This window comes from Suncus etruscus, chromosome X (genome assembly GCF_024139225.1).
Source record: "Suncus etruscus isolate mSunEtr1 chromosome X, mSunEtr1.pri.cur, whole genome shotgun sequence".
NCBI classification, from domain to species: domain Eukaryota; kingdom Metazoa; phylum Chordata; class Mammalia; order Eulipotyphla; family Soricidae; genus Suncus; species Suncus etruscus.
In genome coordinates this window covers 80,924,318-80,947,892 of record NC_064868.1, presented here as the reverse complement: position 1 = coordinate 80,947,892, position 23,575 = coordinate 80,924,318, and the positions used below count along the sequence as shown (strand labels likewise).

At 38.8% G+C, this 23,575-nt stretch overlaps 1 pseudogene; it reads left to right on the top strand.

Annotated features, from left to right (window-relative positions):
• Nucleotides 1–1,579: 1,579 nt before the first annotated feature.
• On the top strand, nt 1,580–1,932 carry LOC125999481 (host cell factor C1 regulator 1-like; annotated as a pseudogene).
• Nucleotides 1,933–23,575: the final 21,643 nt, after the last annotated feature.

Sequence of the window (23,575 nt, the reverse complement as noted above, 5' to 3'; positions counted from 1 at the left end):
TTCTCCATTTTGTATTTTGCATTTATTGCTCTTTTATCAAAGACTAATTGATTGTATGTCTGGGGGGCATTCTCTGAAGCCTCAATTGATCTGAGTGTCTGTCTTTATTCCAATACTATGATGTTTTATGACTACTGCTTTATAGTACAGTTTAATGTTGGAGAAAGTGAAGCCTCCACCTTCTTTTTTCAGGGATGCTTTAGATATATGGGGGCATTTATTGTTCCAAATAAATTTCAGGAGTGTTTGATCAACTTTTTTGAAGACTGTTATAGGTATCCTTAGAGGGATTTTATAAAATCTATACAATGCTCTGGGGAGTATTGCCATTTTAATGATTTTAATTCTCCCAGTCCATGAATAGGCTATATGTCTTAATTTCATTGTTTTCTCTTTTATTTCTTGAAGCAGTATTTTGTAGTTTTCTTTGTTTAGGTCCTTCAACTCTTTTGTTGTTGTTGTTGTTTTGGGCCACACCCATTTGATGCTCAGGGGTTGGGGATTATATGGGATGCTGGGGGACGGAACCACGGTCGGTCCTTCCTTGGCTAGCACTTGCAAGGCAGATACCTTACCTCTAGCGCCACCTCTCTGGCCCCAAAGGTATTTTTCTTTTTTTTTTTCCCTTTGTTTTTTGGGCCAACCCAGTGACGCTCAAGGGTTACTCCTGGCTATGTGCTCAGAAATCATTCCTCACTTGGGGGACCATATGGGACTCTGGAGGATCAAACCGTGATCTATCCTAGACTAGCACAGGCAAAGCAGTCACCTTACCACTTGCACCACTGCTCCGGCCTCAAAACCAATACGTTAATTAGTATTAAATATTAAATCTATTTTGTTTTTCTCAGTGATAGCTCTCAATCGGTCATGATGTCTTATGGTAATCATATGTTAATAAATTATTTGCTAAGATGTTGTTAAATATTTTCATTTTTGTTCATGAAGTCTTATAATATATTTTTGTTTGTTTATCTTTTATGCTTTATTATCTTTTTATGCTTTTCTTAATTAGCCTATTCATGTTATAGAAAATGGAAAGTATCTTCTGTTCTGCATTTGAAATAAACTTTGCATCATTAACAATACAATTCTTTCTTCAGTGTTTCAACTCACCTAATATTTTCCTGGTACAGGAGTTAACCTTGTGAGAATAATTTAGTTACAGATGAGCTGATGAGTTTTATTATCTATTTTATTCTCAATTTTAATTTAAAACTTTATTAATTTTACAAGCACCAATATAGGTTATTGAGATATATTTTGCAGGGTATTACATTCACCTACTAATTAAAGATAATAATTCAGTAGTTTGCATTATATTCATAGAATTGTGCTGTCATCAACAAAAACTAATTTTTAGAAGTTTACTATCCAAAAATTATGGTGAATCACTATTTTCATACTTTCTACCGTCAATTGCAGTTTAACAAGTAGTAAATAATTTTTATCTCTAATGATTTTTTAGGTTCAGAATATTTTATATGCATTGACGGCTACTTTGGTGTGAATATTTGCTTAATAAAAAATGTTATCTGGCCCTACCCCACCCTTTCTGCCTGCAGGACCTGGAGCCCCAATGATCCTGCAGCAGCCCCTGGAGCAAGACCTCGCAGCGAGGCCCCAACGTGACTAGAGGGCCAACTCAGGAGTGTCCTGAGGCCTGAACACGAGGGAGCCCCTGCGCAAGCAGTTTCTGTCCGAGGAGAACATGGCCACCCACTTCTCCCAGCTGAGCCTGCACAATGACCACCCTTACTGCAGCCCCCCGATGGTCTTTCCACCAACTCTGCCCCCACGCAGAAGCCTGAGCTGCTCCTCTGGAGATACCCTGGGAACTTGATCCCTGAGGCCCTTCGCCTGATGAGGCTGGAAGACATGCCTGATCTCCACTACCTTGAGTCCTCAGCTGGGGACATAACGGACCTCTGAGTGTTACACAATACCCCTGCCCACCACACAGGAGACCAGTGTGCCATGAAATGACCTGCTGCCCTGCTCAGCCTCTACACCAATCTCCAAGGAATGGGTGGGATGGTGATTGCTCGCAGTGCAAATAACGAGCCAAGGATAAAAAAGTTAACCATCAGTCCATGTTGTAGATGTAGAGGGTATCAAAGCTTTATTCCTTCACTTGGTTGAAAAATATCCTATTGTGGGGCTGGAGAGATAGCACAGTGGTGTTGGCCTTGCAAGCAGCCAACCCAGGACCTAAGATGGTTGGTTCGAATCCCGGCGTCCCATATGGTCCCCCGTGCCTGCCAGGAGCTATTGCTGAGCAGATAGCCAGGAGTAACCCCTGAGCGATGCCGGGTGTGGCTCCCCACCCAAAATCCTATTGTATGTATATACTACATCTTATTTGTGGTTTATGGACTTGTGGGTTATTTCCACTGTGGTTATTATGAATATGATGCTTTGCACATTAGTGTTCAAATATTAGTGTGAACATATGTTTTCATTTCTAATAGGCATATACCTTGAGCTTATAATAGAACAATTATGTTTAATCTTTTCACCCAAGTAGACTGTTTTCCAAAGCAGCTGCACCATTTTATATTCCGGTTAGTATAATACAAGAATTTTAATTATTCTGCATCATTGCTAACACTTGTTATTGTTTATTGTGAAGTGGTACTGCATTGTGGCTTTGATTTGCATTTCCCTAATGACTAATGATGAGCATCTTTTCAAGTTCTTATTGGCCATTTGCATATTCTTTACCAAAGTGTCCATTTAAATCCACTGCCCATTTCTTAATTGAGTTGTTTGTCTTTTGTTTTTAAGTTGCAAGAGCTCATTATATATTCTGAATACTAAAATGTTAGTGTATCTGATATACAATTTCCAAATACGTTTCACTATTTTATTGTTCTCTTGTCATTTGATTCAATTGTTTTTAATTTTGCTGTAGTCCAGTTTATCTGTTTTGTTTTGTACTCATGTTTTTGGTATTGTAGCTGAACTCCCTTGTCAAGTCTAAACTTATGAAAATATATATACTTCTGTATTCTAAGGGTCTTAGAAATATTTTCTTAAATCTTTTAGAATTTTAATTCATTTTTATATAATGTGAAATATATATCAGTTTTATACTTTGCATGAAGAACATAGCTTCCACTGCACTGCCTGTTAAAGAAACTACTCTTAGCTGTTGATAAAAATGAATTTGAAGTGGTAATATAGTGGGTAAGGTGGTGCCTTGTATGCAACTAATTCAGGTTCAAACCTCCACAAACGATAGGATCTCCTGATACTTCCAGGAATGATCCTTTTACAATGAATAGGAAAAAATCTGAGTAATGCAAGGTGTGACTACAAAAATTTTAAAAATAAAACAACAACTTTAAATGGCCATGAGTCTAAGGGTTAATTTTGAAAAATTCAATTCTATCTGTCCACTGAAAATATACATACTTTGACTTCTTCCTTTACAATTTAACTATCATTAATTTTATTTTTCAAAACAATTTGGCATATTTTTAGTACAATAGTTGAATAACCTAGAGATAATATCACTTAACTTTGTCTTATTACTTGCTTTAAATGAAAGTTTTCAGTCTTTCACAATTGAGTATAACAGTATTGTAAGAGCCTTCTTCCATGGTAAATTTTTTTTCTTCCAAATTCCTATTCTGAATACTTTATAGATACAATATTAGGAAATAGACTTAAGGAAGTAACCGGGTCATCACATTATAGACCTCATATCTGGGATTGAAGCATTTGCCTTCTTTATCCTATGTAAAGAAAGAGCTGTCAATGACATTCATGATCTGAACATTGCCACTCACTTGAACCTGCTCACCTTGTTGACATACCCTGAATCTGTTGTCCCTTTGGTATTGGACTTCCCAGCCTCCATACTCTAAGAATGCTCTAGTTTGTAAAGCCATCCTTTCCACAGATTATTACTGTATCACCAGGTCTAAGACAATCCCTTTAATGCATTTAACAGGTTCCCTTCTATTTTGAGATTTTTCTACTTATTTTTGATGGTTCATTCACTGATTTCAATCATGTATCAATGTATATGATTTTATGGGTTGTACATTCTATTGAGGTGATACATTATATTTATTTGACCATTTACATTGAACAGACTTTTTCTCTAGGATGAACTTCTTTTGGCGACTCTAATATCCCTTGGGTGTCCAATATGCTCATAGAAATTCTTTTTTTTAATTTTCTGGAAGAATTTTATACCTATACTCAAACATCATAATTTACATTTCTTTTTTTTTTGGGGGGGTGATATATTTGTCAGGCATTTGCCTTTCATGTAGAAAGTTATTGGTTATAATCCCAGCATCCCATATGGTCCCCCGAGCCGGCCAGGAGCAATTTCTGAGCGTGGAGCCAGGAGTCACCCCTGAGCGCTGCCCAAAAACTTAAAAAAAATAATCTAGTCGCAGGGGCAAAGAAATAGAGGAATAGTACGGAGTATGTCATATACCTTGCACACCACCGGAACTGTTTTCAGCCTCAGACTGTATGTGTTTCCCAGAAAACAGCAAGGAATCATCCTTAAGTTTAGAGCCAAGAGTAAACCATAAGAATAGACGGTTGTGGGGCTGGAGCGGTGACGCTAGAAATAAGGCGTCTGCCTTGCAAGAGCTAGCCTAGGACAGACCGAGGCTTGATCCCCCTGTGTTCTATATGATACCCCCAAACTAGGAGCAATTTCTGAGCTCATAGCCAGGAGTAACCTCTGAGCAACAAACGGGTGTGCCCCCCTTCAAAAAAAAGAATAGATGAGTGTGGTCCCACAACAACACACACACAACAACAACAACAATTGTTAGTGTTAGGGCAGGAGCAGTAGGGGAGGAGGCAAAAGGTGGCAGGAGCTGTGAGTCCAGCAGTTTCTCCAGCAATTCAGCAAAGAAAATCCAGCACGGTTTGTGTGTGTGGGGGGGTGTCTCCTCACCTCATTTCCTGTGACTTGGGGCTTTATATACTCCTGGGCCAACTGCCAGCTAGTGGCAGTTATAAGGGGTGGTATTTGGTAACTGAGATCTTCACCTTTACAAGGATAGTACCCACTTATGGCTGACCAGGGGCCATAGAGTCTATTTCCTTATAAGAACAACAACAACAATAACCAAACAAGATAAAAAGAAAAACTCAGTCCTAGTGCCATATTTTGCTGGGAGGTTTTCGATGACTCATTCAATAACTTTGCTTATATTAAATATTTTGTGGATTTTTAATTTCTCCTTCAATAAGTTTTGATGTTTATGCTTATAGTATCTTTTTTATTGTATATAAGTTATTAAATTTTGACATAGTACATTTTTACTGTCTTTAGAATTCTGATATTGTATTATACTTTATATGTTATAAGATTCAAATTTTTTTCAGTTGACTTTCTTCTGGTCAAACTAGCAGTTACTGATTATTTTTATTTTCTTTTAAGTTACCGCTCTTTGTTTTGATTAAATCTTTTTATTTCATTATTTGTCATATTTATCTCTACTCGTTTTTATCATTTCCTTTCATTTATTTGAGGTTAGTTTGCTCTTGTTCTCTTAGTTGTTAAGATGGACATATTAGATATATGTTTAAGGTATATTGAATATTTTAGTATAGTTTTTAAACATACGTGTACATTTCAATATGTTTTTGCAATATGCTATAAATTGGGTCTGTTGTGGTTTTTATTTTATTTCATCTAAAATTATTTTTTAATTTCTATCACTTTTTAGTTTTGGAGTAGAAGTATGGGAAGACATATATTCTTTCTTTTTGAACCTAACACAAAATTGATATATTAAGATATTAGATGAATATTTTAAATAGATGCATATTTTATACTGATACATATCCATTTATCCAGTTGGCTTGAAAGTGTTACCTTTTAATCCTTATCTAATTTTTGGTGAAATCTGGAGATGCTCAGGGGTCACTCTTGACTCTACTCAAGAACAACTCATAGTAGTGCTCAGGGGATCAAAAGAAGTGCTGGGGATCAAAGATGATTCAGTCATATGTAAGGCAAGTGCCCTATCTACTGTGATGTATCTTCAACCCCCAAAGCATATGACTAATAACGTGCAATGGTGTGTGTCAAATTATCTTTTTTTTCTCTGGTTTTTGGGCCATTCGCAGTGATGGTCAGAGTTTGCTCCTGACTATGTGCTCAGAAATCGCTCCTGGTTCAGAGAACCATATGATATGCCAGGGCATCGAACCGCGGTCTGTCCTAGGTCAGCCTAGTGCAAGGCAAACACCCTAATGCTGTGTCACTGCTCCAGTCCCATGTGTCAACTTATTTCCATAAACGTATTTAGATATTTTGGGGGATAAACCTAGCAGTGCTCAGGATTAACTCCTGGTGAGGTTCATGGGATCATATAGGTTGACAGGTTGACCAAGTGTTAGGCAAGTGTTGTACTATTACTCCAGTGACTCAATGAAATTAATGTATTATTTTACCAACTTTTCAGTAACTGTGATGAATTATATGCAGACATTTTATGAAGAGGTCTTACTTTTTTATACATTGCTAATATTTATTTATGACTCTTTTTATGTCAATACTTTGGAGTTACATTATTTAAAAGTTTCTTTTAAAATAATAATTATCAATCTTCATAAGCTTATATTGTCTTATAAATGGGTTAAAATATCTGTCTTCAATTATGTGAACTATTGATAAATATTTAATGTTTGATAAAAATGTATCAGTTAAATTAGATGGTCTTTTTGATGGGGTGGAAATGTCTTCTATTATCAAATTAATATATTTAATAGATATATGAAAGTTTATATTTTATTTTCAAGCTGTTGTTTTTATGCCATTTTCATTTTCTTCTAAGATGTTCAAATACATCACAATACTTTCTTAATTTCATACCTAATTTTCAACATCTGAAGGATCTGTCATAATATTCAGCTTTTATTTGTGATGTTGGAATTTAATTGTGCATGCTCTATCTCACTGATATTTAGATTTATTTCTCTTTCTTCTTCCTGAATATGTTGGGTATATTAATATTTTCAAACATTAAGATTTCTTTGAGGGAGTGCTAGATAATTTTTATTTTGAAAATTGGAGATGTAAAAAGTAGGCCAATCAACTCTGGTATCACTAAACTATGGATATTTCATAGCTGAAGTCATAACATAAACTACTGAAAGAAAATTAATGAAGGAAAATATCTTGTCTATTAAAAGACAACCTAGGGACATATGATGTTAAATGTGAAAAAAAGTTAAAAAACCATAATATCCTAAAGACAAACTCAGTGATACAGAAGTGGAAGAGCTAACACACAAATAATTTATCACAGAGTTACCATAAAAAAACTCAGCAAAGTTACATGATCTCAACTAAGCATGAAAAATAAGGCTCAGAATCTCAGAAAGTATGTGCAGCACCAGTAATAATTCTTTATCAAAGAGACTGAGGCTATGAAAAGAATCCAACAGAAATACTGAAAATAGAGAACACAACAAAGAACTAGCACAACCATGGAAAAACTAGTAAATAGGTTTAAATAGTAAATAGGTTTTTCAGAGGAAAGAATGACTGAAAAAGGAAAATGAACAAATGATTCCAGTGAAGAGGAGAGAGAAATAAGATTTTAGAAAGATGAACAAACTACATGATAAATATTAGACTTCATTAGAGATGGAAATATATGAATAATGGCTTTCCCAGAGGTAAGATGACAGAATTTAATAAGAAAATAATTTAGGACCCGGAGAGATAGCACAGCGGCGTTTGCCTTGCAAGCAGCCAATCCAGGACCAAAGGTGGTTGGTTCGAATCCCGGTGTCCCATATGGGCCCCCGTGCCTGCCAGGAGCTATTTCTGAGCAGAGAAAAAGGAGTAACCCCTGAGCATTGCCGGCTGTGGCCCAAAAACAAACCAAACAAACAAAAAGATTTTTGAAAAGAATTGCCTGCCATAAAGCAAAATATAAAGAGTGAAGACATTTAGGCAGGATAACAATTGTTATTCTGAACCAGTAACCTAAAATAGAATATGAGGCTATAAAGAATTATTATTGGTACAAATGAAAGGACAAACAAAAATTTTTTTTTTTTTTTGTGGTTTTTGGGTCACACCCGGCAGTGCTCAGGGGTTATTTCTGGCTCCAGGCTCAGAAATTGCTCCTGGCAGGCACGGGGGACCATATGGGGTGCCGGGATTTGAACCGATGACCTCCTGCATGAAAGGCAAACGCCTTACCTCCATGCTATCTCTCCAGCCCCACAAACAAAAATTTTATCTGAATAACATACATGCAAGAATCCTTAAGAAACTTGAGGGCCTAAGAGAGGCAACTGCCTTACATGAGACTGATCTGGGTTTGATTCCCAGTATCTCATGGAGTTCCGAAGTCAGCTGGAGTGATTCCTGAGCACAGAACCAGGAAAAAACTTTGAACACCATCAGGTGTGGCCCCAAAACAAACAAGCAAAACTTTGAGGCAATTAAATCTAGTGATATATTTTTTAAAATTAGAGTAATTCATACATAAAAAGGTATTTTCAATATATTCAAATAAGTTAATATGTGATTATATATCATCTCAACATATGAGGTATGGTTTTGAGATAATCGGCTTTCATTATATTGTGGAAATTTCCTTCTGTCCTTATTTTCTTGAGAGTTTCTTTTAAATAACTGGGTATTAAATATTATTGTATCTGCGTCTATTGTTATGATATATGATTTTTCTTTCTTGATATTAAAATGGTGATCACACTGGTTATTTGCTTCTCACACTAGATAAATCATTTTGATTTTGGCTTATCTATTTCTCATATTGTTTGATCCAATATGTTAAAACTGTGGAGGATATTAGCAACTATGTAAGTTACTGAGATTGATCTATAATTATTTTTTCAGTGATATCTTTTTGGTATCAGGGTACTATTACCTCATATATATTGTTCTGGAGAATTCCTATTCCTTCAACTTTCTGGTCAATCCTGAGAATAGCAGAAACTCTTTGAAAGTTTTGAAGAGCTCACTAGGAGACACATATGGATCTATACTTCTGGTTTGGTAACACTTTAAATAATAATTTATATTTCTATGTCACTAGTGGTCTGCATCCTTCTGACTAAGTCTCAAATTTTTTCAGAAGTCTAAAAGTTTATCTAATTCTTCTAGATTTTTCAGTTTAAAGCAATAAAGATTTTGGTAGTATTCTTAAATATTATTTTGAATTTCTTGATAATCTTGTATAACTTCTCTTTCATTTCTAATCTAGTTTTTAGAGCTTTCTCTTTGTATTATTTTTTATTAAATGTACTTAGCAAAGTATTGCCCATCTAATTTTTTTAAATTATCCTGCTCTTCGGTGTTCCTAACAGATAGCACAACAGTAGGGTGTTTGCCTTGCCATAGCAAACCCAGGGCATATGGTTCCCTAAGCTTGCCAGAAATGGTTTCTGAGTGCAGAGCCAGGAGGAACCCCTGAGGTCAGGCACACCATGAGACATTCAGGGATTACTCCTGACTATGTGCTCAGAAATCACTCCTGGCTTGGGGGATCATATGGTTCAGCGGGGGGATTGAACTGCTGTCCATCCTAGATTAGCGCGTGCAAGGCAAACACCAACTGCCTGTGCCACGAATCAGGCTCCTCTATCAGGGAAATTTGAAAACCCTGTTACCCCCATCCTTTTGTCACTTTTCACTCACCCTACTGCAAGTACCGCCGCTCCTGGCCCCCTTTTACAATTTTTATAATTCAACAGTTATTGGTTCCCTTTTATGATCCATATAGTCAATAAGATGCTTATTTTCTGAGTAAGCATTTCTAGAACTCTTCTATGAAAACTGAGAAGAGCCATAGGCAAATTTCTATAATGTGGAATCTCTGTCAGACTCTTTGCTTATGTCAGATGTTGAATTCCTTTCTGTTTCTGTCTGGCATCATTCATACTCCAGTGACATCAAATGTTATACATTAAAAATTTACCCTAAGTTTATAAATATTCTCTCTGGGATGATTATTCTTAAAAGAACTACTCTGCTATTGCCAGGATCCTAATTAAAGATCCATACTTTTTTTTTTTGGTTTTTCAGCCACACCCGTTTGATGCTCAGGGGTTACTCCTGGCTAAGCGCTCAGAAATTGCCCCTGGCTTGTGGGGACCATATGGGACGCTGGGGGGATCGAACCACGGTCCTTCCTTGGCTAGCGCTTGCAAGTCAGACACCTTACCTCTAGTGCCACCTCACTGGCCCCAAAGATCCATATTTTTAAATGAAAACACCAGAATACTCAACTCTCATGAAACTTCCATTTGAAAGTGGAACTGAACATCATTTGATTATCTCTATGTGCAGCATGCTGTTAGAAACATAAACAACCATTATAAAATATATCAATTCCTTTTGGAAAGATGTTTTTAGTAAGTTAATTATACATACACATCAGACAAAATATTGTTAAAATGCCAATAAAACTTGAATTAAGCATTGAGTTTCTACATGTAATCATAATTTTAAATGACACAAAGCTGATTTGCATATGTTTTTATTTGAAAGATGTTTAAAGTCAAAGGAGCAATGCATTTCTGTGTATTTTCATTTTTATTAGATCCTTCCACTGCAGAAACAGCAATGCATCATTTTATCAAATTTAATTTTGCTGAACTTGCAGTATATTGAAAAATCTACGTTCATTCCTTTTATGAATCTTCAGCATTAATATTCAAGAAATGCTTGTTTTTTTTCTTGTGGATTGTATTTACCCAAAAGGTAACTGTCAGCCAGTTTGATAGATGTCTTGTTTACTCTGGGAGGTGTTGCTCAGCAATCTGACTGCCAGAACCTTTGAGATTCTTGCTATGACTTTATTGGTTTACAAAACCCCATGGAAATCACCAACACTAAATTTTCCTCTTATGTATGAAAATCACAATACTTCATATTCTTGGGAGTCACATTACTTCAAAGAAAGACTTTTCATATAACTTGAACACACTCCATTATCTATTTTTGTCCTCCATTGAAAACACAAATAAAATGGTTTTAATTGTATACTATATAGGCACATCCTCCAATAATCTTGAGGTTATTTTTGGACTACATACTCAATGCAATGTGAAAAGCTAGGCTATACTGTATAAAGAATAACATCAAAAAATTGTGAAGTTTCAGTAGAGATGTACAAACCATCATATACCTTAATATGTCATGCATAATTTTCTTACTGGAATAAATCTTCAAGTTCAGAGCCTCCATATAATGCTTCCCCTTCTTTGAATTAGTACCCAGATGTGTAATGGATATATCATATTGTATTTCCATTTTTAATTTTTGAGGCACTTACAAGCTGTTTCTATAGTGGATGCACCAATTGCTATTATTTTTTAGATAATTAGTAATGTTGAGCCATTTATATCTATTAACCCTCTGTGTATCTTGTGTGGAGATATATTTATTTAGATTTTCTGTCTTTTTCTGTATTCACTAGTTTTTAAAAATAAAATAAAAACAAGGACTGGGGGCCAAAGGAAATTGCTTTGCTTGCAGCTGACCCTTTTGACTCCCAATATCCCATATTGTTCCTCATGCTCTGCCAGAAGACATACACCTCAAAAGTCTAAGAAGTAAGCCTTAAGTACTGCTGGGTGTACCCCACCCCCCAAGCAAAATAAAAAAAAAAACTAAGGACATTTCAACTTTCAAATTTAGCATCCTTTCATCTAGCCTCATCTATCTAGAATTTTCTGGAATATGTTGGATTGCTCTCTTAAGATAACTCTATCTGGGCCTGGAGAGATAGCACAGCGGCGTTTGCCTTGCAAGCAGCCGAGCCAGGATCTAAGGTCCCAGTATGTCCCCAGAAGTAGGGACAAGTATGAGAAACCTCAAGGAGAGTCAAAGATTTGACTAAGTTCCATAAGAAGAGGAGATAATGTTGGAACCTGAGTTCTGAACAAGGAGGGATGCCATTTTGTAAAGGCCTCATGGCATGCTTCTTAGGTTCTGAACAAGGAGAGATGCCATTTTGTAAAGACCACATAATATAAAACAAATGCTAGGTCTTCACAAGCCTATTCCCATAAGTATCACCCCAACCCACATGGCCATACCAGGTAGTCTAGCAGGGAAGGACAAAGGAGCAGCAGGATGATACCCCTAGACTAGCCAATCATTTTAAGAATCATCAAAAAGCTGGAACCTCCCTATGTATTTTAACTATGTAATTTTCCTCATGGCCTTGGGCAGGGCTCATCTCATTCAGGAGATGGCCCTGGCTGGCCAGTATGGGGGTCTTATTGACAGAAGTATTAAAGTATTTAAACTTAAAAAAGAAATAAATACAAAATGATGCTACATAAATTAAGAATAAGGAAATAGTATTATATATATTTGTAAGCAACACAAATAAAAACTGACACACATCCCTTAAAAACCTCAAACTAAAATTTAATCATGCATAAATGTGTATCTCTTGGTGATTCAATTAAAATATTTATTTTTTTTTTTGTTTTTTTTTTTTTGAGGGCCACACCTGGCAGTGTGCAGGGGTTGCTCCTTGTTCTGCACTCAGATATTACTCCTGGCAGGCTTGGAGGACCATAAGAGATGGCAGAAGATTGAATCCAGATGTTCTGCAAGCAAGGTAAATGCCCTATCCACTGTGCTATCACTGTAGTCCCTAAAACAATTAAGAAATAGCATAAAAATTTCAAAGAGATCCAAAGAGGTAAAGAAGTTAAAGAAGTTATGGTACTTACCTTGCAAACTGCCAACTTCCACATTGCCAATCCTTGGCAGCACAGAAGATCTACTGAGAATGTATCCTACACAGAGTCAGGACTAAGTCCTGAGTACTGCCTAGTGTGGCCCAACTATACTCCCCAATTGCAATTCTCATAATTTAAAATAAATGTATCTTACTAGTCACCTGCAAATCATAAATTGAGTAGAAAAGCTCTACCTGATTAAAAAATCTGCAAAAGTCTTATTGCTATCATTCTATTCTATTGTGAAATACATACTACTTCCCCTTCTACTATCAAACACGAACTGTCACTACCCACAAAGGTATGTCTCCATTTATTAAAGAAGCACGCATCAGATGTGGCTTTTGACTTTCCTGGTGCAGTGCCTAATTTTCCTCCCAAGAAATATCTGCCAGAAGGCCCGTTTGGAGAACTCAAACATTGACCCTCGCGTGGATTACTGGCTTTCGCGTGGATTACTGGATTTCTGACATGGCTGTGACATTATATTTCTCTTTTTCTTTTCTTTTGATTTTTGTCTTCTTTTCTACTACAGTAATTTGGTCTTAGTTATCTTGCAGCACAAAGGAATTTCGGTACCAAAGAAAGCCCGCCAAAAGCTTCCCACTGGCTAGTTTATTTGTAACTCTTACTTCAAGTATAACCTGTGCCAGCAGTTTGTTTTTCTGAGTCTAGCTCTATGGTAGTAAACAATTATTTCTGTCCCCCCAAAAATCCATTTTCCAGCCACTGCAAATACATTTCTTCCAAAACCTGTCTCTCTCCTCCTGTTTTTTTTTTTTTTTTTTTGAAAAACCTGTGGTTTGCTTACCCAAAAACATCTTCAGCTCATGTTTCACATTACTTCTAGCAGGGCTCTTTCTCACCTACATCAGGTAGTTATTTGATATGTAGATTCTAGGGTCCAGTACCATTGTGTTGTCCCTCCTGGCTATCCTCTGCCCTTTGCTTTCCCTGAAGACACCTTGCATACCAGAATATGTTTAAAATGTCATCGGCTGAAAAAGTAAAATTTGTCTCTCCTCTCATGGACGTGGGTCCCCATACAATGCATTTTGTGTGGTCTCATTTATTTCATATTTCATATTCATCCGCCTAGTGTACCCGCTCTCTCCCACTGAGGTTTTATGACCCCACTAAGGTTTTGCTTAGGGACGCAGCACTTCCACAGCAACGAACAAAGCAAGTTCCGATTCGGCATCATATTGGAAGTATTCAGAGTGCTGGGCCGGGCGGTGGCGCTGGAGCTAAGGTGCCTGCCTTGCCTGCGCACGGACCGCGGTTCGATCCCCCGGCGTCCCATATGGTCCCCCAAGAAGCCAGGAGCAACTTCTGAGCGCATAGCCAGGAGTAACCCCTGAGCGTCACAGGGTGTGGCCCAAAAACAAAAAAAAAAAACAAAAAAAAACAAAAAAAAAAAAACAGAGTGCTAACAGGACTCTCACACAATTTAGCAAATGACATGCTTGAAATATATCCAACACTTTTAATTATGATTGCTCGGGCTTGCACACTTTTTAGTTGCATGAATCATGTACCCTTTTTCCTTAAGTTGTAGGTGATCATAAGCAATAGTGCTTGTAATATCACATTCAGCCCAGTGTGTGTGTGGAGGGTCCTGAAGACCCCATTCAAGGCTTCGTGCATGCAGAGATCACTAGAACACTGAGCCACATCCCAATTTCAGCTCTAAGTCAGTTAAGGTGATATAACAAAAATCCTGATTTGCATCTTCCAAGGATCATGCTGTACATGTGCCAGAGATATATTACGGATTGTAGGGCACTTGCTTTGCAGGTAGTTGACCAGAGTTCAATCTCAGCACCCCTAAGGTCCTCCAAGCTTTCCAAGAGTGATCCCTGTGCACAGATCTAATGTGGCTCAAATACGCACACCCCCAAATTTTTTCTTACCCTGATATCTATCTCTCTACCTTTCTATATAAATTTTAGAAACAAATTTCTAATATCTTTAACAATAATATTAAAACGTATTAAGTATCTAGATAAACTTGAAGAGAACTAACATTTTCCAGTATAACTTCCATCGCAAAATATCTTAAATATATATATATATAATGGATTGATAAGCAACTATTTTTCTAGTTTACTGTTGAATTATTCCTAGAATATAGAAGAGCTTTGGGTTCAGGTTGATTCTAGATTTTATGATACTTCTAGATAATCATTAATTCTTCAAGTGGTTATACCAGTGTTTCCTAAAGCATAAGCTGTGTCTTCAGGGAGAAGGGCTGGTGGAGGCATTAAAATTATGCAAGGGTTGGGGTTAAGTAATGAGCTCCAGTACAATTCTGTTTCTAAAAGATAAGTTTTTTTTATTAGAGATATAGTATAGAGGTTAAAACATTTGTCTTTTATGCAACCAACAGTGACCTAACCCTGTTACCATATAATGGTCCTCTAAGACTGTCCAGGAGTGATCTTTGGGCACAGAGTCAGGAGTAAATCTTAAACCCTGCTGGGTGTGGTCCACAAAAATTGGTGGGTAGATTTCCAGAGTTCACTAAGTAAGTTTATTTTGAAAACGGATGATAGACCAAGTAAGTTTAGGGCTCTCTGAGTTATTAGACTAATTTTATTTAAAAGGATTATTTATATTATCAAATAAAACTAGGGAAAATGTTTTGATATATTATGCTTCAGATTTAGGTAAGCATTTTTCATTTTTAAAATTTTGAGTGAACACTGTTATTGTTAATCTTATATATTCTATATTAATTTATTATGTAGACCTCTTTCAAATCTTTTAGTAGTTGTATTCTGCTTATCAAGTACAATTGATTTTCTCAAAGTAAAATACACATTCTTTCTCCAAAAGAATTTTTTATTGGTCTTTTTAGCAAATGACAATCCAATTAGCATAAAATTTCATACCAATATAATTCAATAATTAATAAAATAAAATGAGTATGTTATTTTAACCTATCATATTTTTAAAATAAAGTCCAAATGACAAATCCAAATTTAGCACTCTTCCAAAATTTAGCATGACAGATTATACAAAGGGCACATTAAAAGCATTCCACAAATGACAAAAGTACAATGGAAAATTTTAAGAGTTGAGGAATGATACATGTATTCTTTACACGACATGAATTTCTCCCTGGGGCTGCCTGCCTTTCATTTTAGAGACCTAATTTTTATCCCTGGTTCCATATATGGTCTCCCTAAGCACCTTAGGGCTTGTTCCCTGAGTATAGTTAGGTGTGGTTAAAAAAAAAGTCTCACTATATGCACATCAATGAAATTATAGTGTCATTTTAAATTGAAAATGAAAAAGATTATTCCTGACCTAATTTAATGTGTAATACAATATCAACATTAAATTACCATATTAGGGATATAAAAAAGACAAAATAAATTTCTTTTAAGATCTTGGACACAGTAGGCACTCGCCTTGCATAGAATGTTCCCAGATTCCTCATATGGTCTCCTGAGTACTTTCAGAAGTAAGCCCTGAGTACAGCTGGTAGTCCCTCCAAATTTTTTGCATATAATTCACCTTGTTACTTCACCTCATAACTAACAAATTGCACAAAATGGTTTGCACATTATTTCTAAATATTATCACCATTGTCAACACATTATCATAATCTAATTAATACACAAATTTGGTCATTACAGAGAAATGTAAACAATGAATGCCTAGTTAATATTCAAGTTTGGGTACCATGTCAGATTAATATGAGGTTTTCTTTAGTAGAAAAGAATATTAGACTGAATCAATGCACCATTAGTGCCATATCTATTGCATAAAAGTCTATATTATCTTATATGCTATGAAAATCCAGTTAGGGCCACTTTGAAAAGGTTTTTTTAAGAACACTTTTTTCTGCTTTAAATATTAAAAGATATAGAGGATATTAAGTGAAGCAAATTACATAGATATTCACTTTTTAGAAAATAATACTTTCGTAAGAGTCCATTGCAAGCATCAAACACATAGACATCTATTAATTCTCATCTCAGAGAAAGATGTGAACATATATATTATGTTTTTCTCAGTTATAAAGCTGACCAGAAAATAAAGGTACTTCTCTATTTTCTCTATTTGGGGGACATATCTGGCTATGCTCCCCACCTTCTCTGGGCTCATTGGGGCTATACCCAACTCTGAGGGTAGCCTCCAGCCTACATTCATCAATTTCATCTATCCATATGGGGTTGAAGCCCTCTTAGCTACAGGGTATTTGCAAGCTATACCTGCTGCCTTCGTTAGTCAGGCTTGGGTCATCAATGTGACCCTAGGACTAGGTACGAGGCTGGACATTTTCTGAGGAATCAGGCCAAATATCCTGACACTATTCATCAATTTCATCTTTGATGGGCAAGCTGGGACCATCAATGTGACCCTCAGTAGAGGTTCTGGGCTGTACGTTCTCTGTGTTATCAGGCCAAATATTCTGGCCATATTCATCTGGTTCAACTTTGATGGGTAGACTCAGGCCATCATTGTCACCCTCAGTCAAGGTGCTGGGCTGCAAGTTCTCTGTGTAATCAGGACATATGTCCTGCTCTTGTTCATCAGTTTCAACTTCCATTGGTAGGCTGGGGTCATAAATGTAACCCTTAGTCAAGGTGTGGGACTGCAAGTTCTCTGCGGAATCAGGCCAAATATCCTGGTCGTGTTCAAAAATTTCAGCTTCTATGGGTAACCTGTGGCTATCAATATGACCCTAGGTCAAGGTGCTGAACTGCACATTCTCTGTAAAATTGGGCCAAATATCTTGGTCATAGTCATCAATTTCATCTTCGACGTGCAGGCTGGGGCCATCAATGTGACCCTTGGTAGAGGTGCTGCGTGGTATGCTATCTGCAAAATTGGGCCAAATATCCTGGCCGTATTCATCAGATTCAACATTGATGGGTAGCTAGGGCCATCAATGTGACTCTCTGTCAAGGTGCTGGGCTGCATGTTCTCTGCATAATTGGGCAGAGAACAATTGTTCATAAGTGTCAACTTCCATGGTTTGGCTGCAGCCATCAATGTGACCCTCGGTCAAGGTGCTGGGCTGCACGTTCTCTTGAGAATCAACCCAAATATCCTGGCATCAGTATCAACTTCAATGGGTGGGTCATGGCAATCAATATGACCCTTAGTCAATGTGCTGGACCACAAGTTCTCTGCAGAATCAGGCCAAATATCCTGGTCATGTTCATCAGTTTCTACTTAGATAGGTAAGCTGGTGCTGGGCTGCACATTTTCTGCAAAATTGGGCCAAATATCTTGGCCATATTTATCAATTTAATCTTCGATATGCAGGCTGTGGCCATCAATGTGACCCTTGGTAGAGGAGCTGGGTGGTATGTTCTCTCTGGAATTGGGCCAAATATCCTGGCTGTATTCACCACTTTCAACTTTGGTTGGTAGGCTGGGGCCATCGATATGACCAATGGTCAAGGTGCTGCGATGCACGTTCTCTCTGGAATCAGGCCAAATATCCTGGCCGTATTACTCAGTTACAACTTCGATGGGTATGTTGGGGCCATAAATTTGACCCTCAGTCAAGGTGCTGGACTACATGATCTTTGCGTAATCAGCCATATTCACTGTCCGTTTCATCAATTTCAAATTCCATGGGTAGGTTCGGGCCATTAGTGTGAACCTCTGTCAATGTGCTATGCTGCATGTTTCTTGGGAATTGGTCCAAATATCCAGGTATTCATCAATTTCATCTTCAAGGTGCTGGGATGCATGTTCTCTGATGAATTGGGCTTAATATCCTGGCTGTATTTATCAGTTTCAACATTGACTGGTGGCTCAGCCACCAAAGGGCCATCAAAGTGACCTTCAGTCAAGATGCTTGGTGCACATTCTCTGAGTAAGTTGGCCAAATATCCTGGCCATGTTCATGAGTAGGCTGGAACCATCAATGTGACTTTCGGTCAAGGTTCTGGGCTGCAGTTTTCTTAGGAATAAGGCAAAATATCTTGGTATTTATCAATTTTATCTTTGGTGGGCAAGCTGGAACCATCAATGTGACCCTTGTGAATTTTCTGGGTTTCACATTCTCTTGGGAATCAGGCGAAATATCCTGGTCATATTCATCAATTTCAAATTCGATGAGTAGAATGGGGACATCAATGTGACCCTTTGTCAAGGTGCTAGACTACAAGTTCTTTATGTAATCGGGAAATATGTCCTGGCCATTTTAATCGTTTTCTACTTCCATGGGTAGGCTTGGGCCATCATCTGACCCTCAGTCAAGGTACTGGGCTGCATGTTTTCTTGGGAATCAGGCCAAAAATCCTGGCCGTATTCATCAGTTTCAACTTCGAAGAATAGGCTGGGGCCATCAATGTGACCCTCGGTCAAGGTACTGACTGGGCTATATGTTTTCTTGAGAATCCGGCCAAGATTCCTGGCCATATTCATCAGCTTCAACTTCAAAGGGTAGGCTGGGGCTAACAATATGACCCAAATTCAAGGTGCTGGGCTGCACATTCTCTGTGCAATCAGGCCAAATATCCTTTCCGTATTCCAAGATCCTACTTTGATGGGTGGCTAGGGCCATCAATGTGACTCTCTGTCAAGGTGCTGGGCTGCAAGTTTTCTGTGGGATCAGGCCAAATGTCATGGCCATGTTCACCAGTTTCAACTTTGATTGGTAGGCTGGGGACATCAATATGACAGTTGGTCAAGGTGCTGGGCTGCACATTCTCTGCATAATCAGACTATATTTCCTGTCGTGTTCATCAGTTTCAACTTCCATGCATAAGTTTGGGCCATCAATGTGACCCTTGGTCAATGTGCTGGGCTGCAGGTTTTCTTGAGAATTGGACAAAATATCCTGGTATTTATCAATTTCATCCTCAATTGGCAGGCTGGGGCCATGAATGAGATCTCAGTCAAGGTGCTGGGCTGCATGTTCTCTGATGATTCGGGCTCAATATCCTGGCTGTATTCATCAGTTTCAACATTGATGGGTGGCTGGGGCCATCAAAGTGACCTTCAGTGTTGGTGCTGGGCTGCACATTCTCTGAGTAATTGGACCATAAGTCCTGGCCGTGTTCATGAGTTTCAGATCCATGGGTAGGCTGGAGCCATTAATGTGATGTTCGGTCAAGGTTCTGAGCTGCAGTTTTCTTGGGAATAAGGCCAAATTTCTTGGTATTCATCAATTTTATCTTCAGTGGGCAAGCTGGGACCATCAATGTGACCCTCGTCAATTTTCTGGGCTTTACATTCTCTTGGGAATCAGGCCAAATATCCTCGCTATATTCAACAGTTTGAAATTAGATGAGTAGGCGGGGGCTATCAATTTGACCCTTAGTCAAGGTGCTGGACTGAAAGTTCTCTGCGTAATCGGGACATATGTCATGGCCATGTTCATTATTGTCAACTCCATGGGTAAGCTGGGGCCATCAATATGACCCTTGGTCAAAGTGCTGGATTGCACGTTCTCTGCGAAATCGGGCCAAATATCTTGGCAATATTCATCAATTTCATCTTTGATAGACAGGCTTGGGCCATCAATATGACTTTTGGTAGAAGTTCTGGGCTGTACTATCTCTGTCAATGTGCTGGTCTGCACGTTCTCTTGGGAATCAGGCCAAATATCCTGGCCTTATTCATCAGTTTCAAATTTGATGACTAGGTTGGGGTCATCAAAGTGACCCTCAGTCAAGGTGCTGGGCTGTTGTGTATGTAAATATTTTGGGGGATTACTATGTTACTCACCCTAAACTGATTGGTGATTGTGCCCTACCCTAGGGTGTGACCTGGCATTCTGCCCCCACCCTAGGGTAGGACCTGATTCTGCTTTCACCATTGGTTGGTATCTGATCCCACCATTGGGTGGGACCTGACTCTGGAGTATAAAAACAGGAGTCTGTGGAAGGCCGGAGGCTTTTTGGCTGGCTGGAACTGAATCTGAGTCTTTGGACTTCAGTTTTGTCCATCCGAATAAAGCAAATATTTCCACGAGCCTGATTGTCTGCGAGCTGTTTACCCGCCGTTTCACCTCAGAACCGTGGGCTAGACAGGGTGGCAAACGCGTGCTCCGAGCTGGAAGAAAAGGGCCTCATTCTCCATCCCTCTATCAGTCAACCTCTTCAGGGGCTGACTTGCTACACTGAGCTACAAGTTCTCTGTGTAATTAGGCAAATATATTGGCCCTGTTGATCAGTTTCACTTTGATAGGTTAGCTGGAACCATCAATGTAACTCTTGTTCAATTTGCTGGGTTTCATGTTTCCTTGGGAATCAGGCCAAATATCCTGACCATATTCAACAGTTTCAACTTTGAAGGGTAAGCTGGTGCCCTCAATGAGACCCTCAGTCAATGTGCTGGTATGCATATTCTTTGCTGAATCAGGCCAAATATCCTTGCCATCCTCAGTTTCAACTTTGTTGGGTGGCTGGCACCATCAATTTGAACCTCAGTCAAGGTGATGGGCTGCAAGTTCTCTGCAGAATTAGGCCAAATATCCTGGCCCTGTTAATCAGTTTTAACTTTGATAGGTAAGCTGGGACCATAAATAGGAACCTTGGTCAATTTGCTAGGCTTCAGGATCTCTTGAGAATCAGGCCAAATATCCTGGCCATATTCATCAGTTTCAAGATCAATGGGTAGGCTGGGGCTATCAATATGATCCTTGGTCAAGGTGCTGGGCTGCATGTTCTGTGCTAAATTGAGCCTAATATCCTGGCCCTAGTAATCAATTTCATCTTCAATTAGCAAACTGGGGCCATCAATATGACTCTTGGTAAAGGTGCTGGGTTGCATGTTTCCTTGGGAATCGAGCCAAATATCCTGGTATTCATCAATTTTATATTCGATGAGCAGGCTGGGTCCATCAATGTGACCCTCCATCAATGTGTTGGCCTGCACGTTCTCTTGGTTTTTGGTCCAAATATCCTGGCCGTATTCATCAGTTTCAAGTTCAATGGTTAGGCTGGGGCCATAAATGTGATCCTCAGTCTAGGTGCTGGACTGCAAGTTCTCTGCATAATAGGCCCATGTGTCCTGGCCGTGTTCATCAGTTTCAACTTCCATGGGTAGCTTGGGGCCATCAGTATCACCTTTGGTCAAGGTGCTGGATTGCATTTTCTCTTGGGAATCTGGCAATAATCTAAACGGATTCATCAGTTTCATCATCGATGGGCAGGCTGGTGCCATCAATGTGACCCTTAGTAGAGGTGCTGGGCTGTATGTTCTCTGCAGAAACGGGCCAAATACCCTGGCTGTATTCATCAGTTTCAGCATCGATGAGTAGTCTGGGGCCATCAATTTGACTCTCAGTCAAGGGGTTGGACTGCAAGTTATCTGAGAACTTGAGCCAAATACCTTGGCCGTGTTCATCAGTTTCAACTTTGGTGGGTAGGCTGGGGCCATCAATATGACCCTAGGTCAAAGTGCTGGGCTGCAAATTCTCATGGGAATGAACCAAATATCCTGGCCATATTCATCAGTATCAAATTCCATAGGTAGGCTTAGGCCATCAATGTGACCCTCTCTCAAAGTGCTGGGCTGCACGTTCTCTGTGTAATTGGGCCATATATCCTGGCCATGTTCATCAGTTTCAATTCCATTGGTAGGCTGGGTCCATCAATGTGATCCTCGGTCAAGATGCTGTGCTGCACCTTTTCTGCAGATTCAGGCCAAATATGATTGCCATATTACTCACTTTCAACTTTGATCAGTGGCTGGAGCCATCAATGTGACACTCAGTCGAGATGCTGGGCTGCAAGTTCTCTGTGTTATCTGTTCAAATATCCTGCCCATATTCATCAGATTCTACTTTGATGGGTAGGTTGGGGCCATCGATGTGGCCCTCAGTCAAGATACTGGCCTGAAAGTTCTCTGCAGAATAGAGTCAAATATGTTGATCATATTCATCAATTTCATCTTTGATGGGCAGGCTGGGGCCATCAATATGACCCTTGGTCAAGTTGCTGAGCTGCACGCTCTTTGGGGATTCAGGCCAAATATTCTGGCTGTAGTCATCAAATTCATCTATCAATAGGGGGCAAAAGCCCTCTTTGCCATAGTGCATTTTCTAGCTATACCTGCCTCCTTCAATGGGTAGGCTGGGGCCATCAATGTGAGCCTTGTTTGAGGTGCTAGGATGCACAATCTTTGTGGAATTGGCCCAAATATCCTGGCTTTAATTATCAATTTCATCTACCAATACTCTGCTGAAGCCCTTTTGCCTACAGAGCATATTTGAGCTATACCGGCTGCCTTGGATTGGCAGGCTTAGGCCATCAATGTGACCCTCGTTTGACTTGCTGGGCTGCATGCTTTTTGGGAATGGGGCCACATCCCCTGAGCAGAACCCCTTTGCTTATCCTGCCCTTTGGGGCTGTCATTAGACAGTAAGCAGTTGGTTTCACTGATGAATCTCCACCACAGCCTCCACATTTTCTTTACTGGTTGATTCAGCCAGGTCGCTGAGTCTGGATGCCAGGAGATCTAGGTGCCTGATTTCTTTTTCTCAGGGCTTTCTTCTTCCTTGACTTCAGACAGTTCTATTTTCTATCTTCTAAAAGTGAATAGAACCTAACCACACAGCTGCACGTGACTGGTTTTTTTGGTGATTGCGACTGATTTTTTGGTGATTTTGGCAGATTTTGTACACTTTGTCAAGCAAAATTTCATACTGCTGACTGAGGTTTTGATGACCCTCCCAATAACCTGACATTTCTCCATGATGTCCTTCACTGTTATCTTATTTTTTGTGTATATTCTCGCCTGACTGCATCCCGCGTCCTTCAAACAATTATCACTGTTCATATTTGTCTTTCTGTTGGAGCCCTGTTTAATTGGCCCCCTAATATGTCTGAGTTCTCACTCACACCTAAGTCATTTCATATGGCTCTACATT